We start from the raw sequence: 6529 nt of genomic DNA, 5'->3' as shown, positions 1-6529 counted from the left end.
CAGGAACACATAAACAATTACAGTAATTTTTCCAATACATCATTTCTATCCATGGAAACATTGAACTTTTTAGACCTCACAATTACAAAAACAAACTTGATTTCACAATTTACCAAAAACCAACCCATACAGACACAACAATTAACAACTGTTCTAATCAACCATAGCAACATAAATTAGCAGCTCACCACAGTATGATCCATTGACTCATTATTACACTAACGTCAATAGATAATTTTAATGAGGAATTAAATCTGATAAAACAACTCTCATATAACAACCCTCACATAAAATACAGGGTGTAACTAAATAAGTGTAAAACATTTAAGGAGGTGATTCCTCATCGAAAAAAAGATAGGCTCTTTCATATAAAGAAATTTCATTGGAGCAACCCTTGTTAAGATACATCCGGGGTGAGTGGCGGGGGATCACTGTCTCTCTCTTATGGGTGTTTGACAGTCCCCCGGTGCAGTCCACACGGCACTCACCCAGTAAAGTTATCGGTCAACCACCCAATCCCGCACCTGCGGGTAACAGGCGTTGGCCGGTTTCAAGCTAGATGTGTGGGAGAGGTGTCTCGCAAGAGCCCTCGGCGGTTACTCATCCAACGCTGGAAAGGTAACTTTCCTAACATGAGAGTCATTAAGAGAGTCATAGTTACGACCGCACCAGGGGGCCTGGGGGGCCGGTTAGGCCCCCCAGACGCACCCTGGCGTTGGATGCGATCGGGTGTGGAGGGGTGGATTTTCGGGAAATCCTTGTGGGTACCGCCCCTCACCCCACACCAACAGGATTTCGCAGGGCTTCCTCCCGCTCGCCGAACACGGAGTTGCCTCCTTACATCTACTTAGTGTGGCTAACCAAGAGACAGGACCATCGGCAGCGTTCGACCGAACGTTCGTACAAGTTAACTAAGCTCTTCTTTCGCCAGAGAGTGCTCGCGTCGCACACCTGCCCCCGCCAACCATGCCAAATCAGTTGGGAATATGGTCCCGTAAGTGGCCGGTCGGGGTCCTAAGCTCGGATACTAGTAGCTCCGTCCAACCGGGGTCCGACACCTCAAGCGTCTGCCTTGGTGCCCTCCAAGACTAGACTCGGATACTAGAGCCCGGAAGGACCGCGAGCCCCGACACCTCGAACGCTCGGATCCGTACAGAAGCAGGCGAGGATCACGGAACAGCATAAGCCGTCCAGTGCCTCAGTATGGGGCTGCAATGCACCCATGAATGGATTACCGCAACCCTGTATCCCTTTACCCGCTAGCGGAGCCGCTGCCCCTAAGAGGCCAACGCCAGTTGGAGGTGAGGCTCACTAGCCTCCAGCCGCGAGCGGGCACTCACCTCCCCCCTAGAACTCATGTTAGGAAAGTTCCCTTCCCAACGTTTGATGAGTAACCGTCGAGGACTCTTTCGAGCATCCTCTACCACACATCATAAGTCGAAGATGTCGCGCCCATTACCCGTGTAGGTGCGGGATAGGGCGGTTCATCAACAACTTTTGGGTGTACGCCGTGTGGTCTGCACCGCATACCCTTACGTTAACCCGAGGGGCAAGTGCATGAGGGTCTCGGACGCCTCGCGGCAAGCCCTGCACCTTGTGTCAGGAACCTCTATCCACATCACGCGACTGCTGTATACTGAGGTGTTGAAGACACCATCCAGGCAAGCCATGATGAACCCCTTAGTTTTCGACTACAGACCACTCGACCTGAGTGGGTGCTTTCATATGCCAAGATCTTCACTGTTATTGAAGAAGATCCCATGCATTGGCTTAACCTTGTGTTTTCGCAGAAGTGAGGTGCTCTCTGCTGCTTTTATTTGAGCCTTCTGCCGAACGGGTTTCATCTCGGTGACAGAGTTGTGGCCACCTCATTCAGTGTCAAAAACTAAACCGAGTTCAGTGTACTATTGTCATCAATATTCACCTTGCAGTTCTTCGAATTATTTTGTGTCATGGCTGCAAGATTGAGCGTAAGAGAGAAAATTGAAATTGTACGCCTTTCGGGAGATGACGTTAGAAGTGATAAGTGGTAGAGTATTTAATGAGAGACATCCAGATGGTCCTCGTATTAGCTGAGGTGCGGTAAATAAAACAAATAAAATATTCAATGAAACTGGTGCAGTATCAAAAATGATGTTAAAAAGTAATCCTGTACAAAGACGAAACAGGAATGACAGGAATGATCAAATCATTTTTGATTATTTCGAAAATAATCCTAATGCCAGTATAAGGAATGCCACTTTAGATTTGAATATTCCACGAGAAACTACTCGGAGATGTCTCAAGGCGAAGAATATTAAACCTTTCAAGCCAAAATTTTTACACACACTTCAAGAAGGCGACGAAGCAAGACGCCTGGAATATTTTTTATTGATCCCAAAGGGAATATTTAAACAATAGAAACTTCCTAAAAAATATTTTATATACCGACGAAGCCACTTTCACTACAAATGGAGTAGTGTCATCAAAGAACTGTCGCTATTGGGCAGCGGATAATCCTAACTGGGTAATAAACTGTAAAAGCCAGTATTCCTAAAAAATTAACATCTGGTGTGGGATATTGAACGAACGAATTATTGGTCCTTTTTTTTGAGGAAAACATTAATGCGCAGAGGTTTCTAGAATTTTTAAACACAGAGATTTGGGATGATATTCACGAGCTGCCAATCAATGAACGATCAAATTTAATTGTCCAGTTAGATGGGTGTTCAGTTCATTAAGCCAGAGCTGTGAGGCAATGGCTTAACGAACATTTTCCAAACCGATGGATAGGCCGTGATAGTCCGTTTATAGAGTGGCCACCCAGATCTCCAGATCTCACAGTTTTGGACTTTTTTCTCTGGAGACTTCTCACACAAAAGGTTTACAAAAACCGCTCAAGAGATAGAAATGAACTTTGTGCAAGAATTCGACAGGTATGTGCAGATATTAGCCCTCAAGAACTAAGGAACGTAATCAGAAACATTCGTAAGCGCTACGACACATGTATCGAAATACGTGGTGGATTAGTAGAGGCTACTAGAATATGAGTTAGAATTAATTGTTGCACTGAATCGAAACATTTCAATAATTAGTTATTAGTTACATTTATTAAAATTTTTTGCTTTATTGTTAGTTGAATTGTGTGAATGTAATTCCGTTATTTTCATTAAAAATATTTACGCTATTTGTTTTTTTTTTCATCTGGCGGCACTTTATTGTTGAAATCATAAAAAAAATGATATATTGTGACTGTTAGCTGTGTGAGTTTTCGAATTTTTGAGTTGTCATAACTTTATTAATAATGAATATTTTTTTCATGAAATTTTGGTCACACCTGTTTAGAGGCACTCTGAATCCAGTGGCGTAGTGACTTTTTCAATAAAAAAATCGCTAATAAAAAATCCCGATTTTCGACTAAGAAAAAATATCGTAGTATGCCCGAAACTTTAATAAACATTTCAAATTTTGTCCCAAGGTAGACCTTTTAGTACTTGACATTTAAAAAAAAATTATTGAAATCGATTTACAACTTCAAATTTCCGGGGGTGTTTCCATTGAAAATGGGTCACACTGTATCATTATTTTATACAATAAGTCCAATGTTTTCCGCCAGAGGCTTGAAAGAAACTGACAAGACATACGACTCTCCCTGTACATAATCAGTGATACAAGGACGACTTGAATGCAATTCAATTGAACTAAGCAAATTTCCAAATAACCATTACTGTGAAAACTCGGTCGTCTTCATTTGAATAATTCCTTATTTAGATGTTTTTTCTTTTTTTTTTTTTCAAAAACTACACCTCACGATTTGATCATGATATATCACAACATGTGATATATTTTTTAAATAAAGTTTGTTGAGATCAAATCATGAGGTGTACTTTTTGAAATTACTATGGATCTTCATCAAGTAACGGCCGAATCAATCAGTAGATTCTTCATTTATTCCATCCACAAATCCTCCACTTTTTTTCAGTTGATACCTCGAAAACTTATCAACACCCATATGGTCTGTGTAATAATTTTTTGAAAGCTTTTATCGAAAAGCATGCCATTAATTACAGAAGAACCGTTTTTCATGCGTCATAAAAATTTCTAATTGCCATTTCCATATCTTTCTTCAACAGTTTCATTCTCATTTCTCGGCTTCTATCTCGAGTGGTTTATGTCGAGAGACGATTTCCGTGAAGAGTTTATATACGTGGTGATCCGATAGAAACCCTGAACTAATCTAATACTTATGATGCACTGTTTGGAACCTTTGGTGTAGTAATGAATATTACTGGAGTTTTTTTCCAACACCAAATCGTTATTTTCAACACCTCGACACGTGTTTCGATCACCAAGTGATCATCTTCAAAGAGGAAGATTAAAACTAAGGACTAGTACGAACTAATCCTATTTACGCTATAAAGGTAACTCATATAAGTAAACCATCCAGGCATACCAATCTAAATTAATTTTACAATTTTGCCTCATCTATTATTTTACAATATATGTTTATATAAAACAATTTTCAGCTATATAAAAATTAATTTCACAATATTGCCTATCCAAATTTATTTTTTCCAATGTGTCCTTATGTAGTAATCAGTAAACCCAACAACATTATTTTATTTTATTTTAACAAGCTATATAGTATGCTCTTTGGTATAGGTCCGTCATCGTTATTCATAATATTATTGTGTTTACTTATTTCTACACTCTCTCATTGTTGTTAACTTGTCTAACTAATCTTAATGAACTGAAGTCTATGGAATGGTTTTGTTTCAGGTCTTCCATATTTTAAGTGTGCTATGTGTTCCTTATATCTTACTTTAATAGATCCTTTTGTCTGTCCATAATATTTTGCATCGCAGTCCTTACATTCAATTTCGTAAATTCCAGATTTTTCCGAATTCTCGACTTTGTCTTTTAGACTTCCCAAAAGGCTCTGTAGTGTATGACTTGTTTTAAAAACCACCTTCATACCTAATTCTTTGAAAATCTTTCCAAAGTTCCTCGTATATTGGTGGTATGGAACTGAGATGTATTTATCTTGGTTTTTGTCCTTTCTGAAAGTCGAGTTTTAGTTCATTCTTGACCTAAACTTCTTTTTCCTTATTAAGTCATCTACAATCCCTCGAGAAACCGTTAGTGGCTGCTATTTCCTATATTGTACGTCTTTCTTTTGTGAACCTATCATGTGTTAGATGGAAAGTCAAAAGACGATGCACTAAAAAATTCAACCCAGCACGTTTGTGCTGTCCACAGTGATGTGAACTGTCAGGAATATACCTGTACGTGCTTGTTTCTTTTCTAAATATATCGTATTTTAACCCTCCATCTTTACTCCTCATTACCAAAACGTCAAGAAATGGTAGTTGTCCTTTATTTTCTAACTCATTTGTGAATTTTATTGATGGACATCTATTATTTAAAATGGAAACAAAGTCGTCAATACTCATTATTATATGCAAGTTTGATAGTCGTATCATTGAAAGAAATAGTGTGAAACAGGAATAATGTTTTTCTTTAAACTGTAATATCTCAGTAAATACGTATTCAATTTGATCAAAATAAGACGCCATTTGAATCGGCCAGTGCACCTTTACCAACCAAGTTGATGAATTCCGTCAGTATAAAAATAGTTTGCTCGGGATTCGATGAAGTCGACAAAGGCAGTTTTCGCCTGGTCCTTCCGGTGAGAATGTTATCGAAGTGTTTGAAGAATGGCGCTCAATTCGATTAATTTTCACACGGTGACTTGTGAAACGTACTGACGTGCGTTGTCGTGGAGCAGGAACGTACTTCGTCTGTTGACCAGTGCCGACTGCTGCTGACGCAATTTTTGGTATAGTCGAAGTAACCCGTATTGTGAATAGTTAAAGCTATCGGCGAGCTCAAAGGCCAAAAAAACCAATACAAAGAAATGATGCTGCTGCCAATTAGTCCACGTGGACTGAAGAATTAGCGGTTTGTATTGAATAATTTTTACTAACCGAGTTTTATTATTGGCTGAAGAGTCATAAAATTAAATTTTAAGTCATGTTACGGCTACGAATGGAATGCGAGGATGTTTATACCCGGCGTGTTGTCAATGTTCAGGTCAGGAACTGAACGCGATTTGAGTGTTGAAATTCGATATTGGTGCAGTTATAATTACTTACAATTTTTGTTATCTGTTTAAAATGTGGATTCCTTTGACAAGTTCTAATAGTGAAAACGAGTGTGATTACAACGCAGACTTTTTCTTGTGTAGTGATTCCAATAGCGATGGTGAACAATGCGAAAAAGAGATACCAGTGAATACGATTCCAATGCATTTGAATATTGAAACAAAGAGAGTATATTTCAATGTATACATCTAGGAATATATCTCAAGTTTGGTTTCGAAGGAAACAAACTATTATAAGCAACATCAGATTTGACCGAAATTTTTTTCTCAACTGTACGTAAAATAGTCAAGAAAAAACCTTATGAACGCAAGACGCGATGTGATACGGGATTACCAAAACTTTTAGATGTTCATCCAATAAAATCATTAAAAAACAATATAGGATTA

Source organism: Leptinotarsa decemlineata, unplaced genomic scaffold (genome assembly GCF_025532065.1).
Source record: "Leptinotarsa decemlineata unplaced genomic scaffold, Ldec_3_MD MMD2_P_RNA_scaffold_1, whole genome shotgun sequence".
NCBI lineage: Eukaryota > Metazoa > Arthropoda > Insecta > Coleoptera > Chrysomelidae > Leptinotarsa > Leptinotarsa decemlineata.
Note: the sequence above shows the minus strand (reverse complement) of the source record.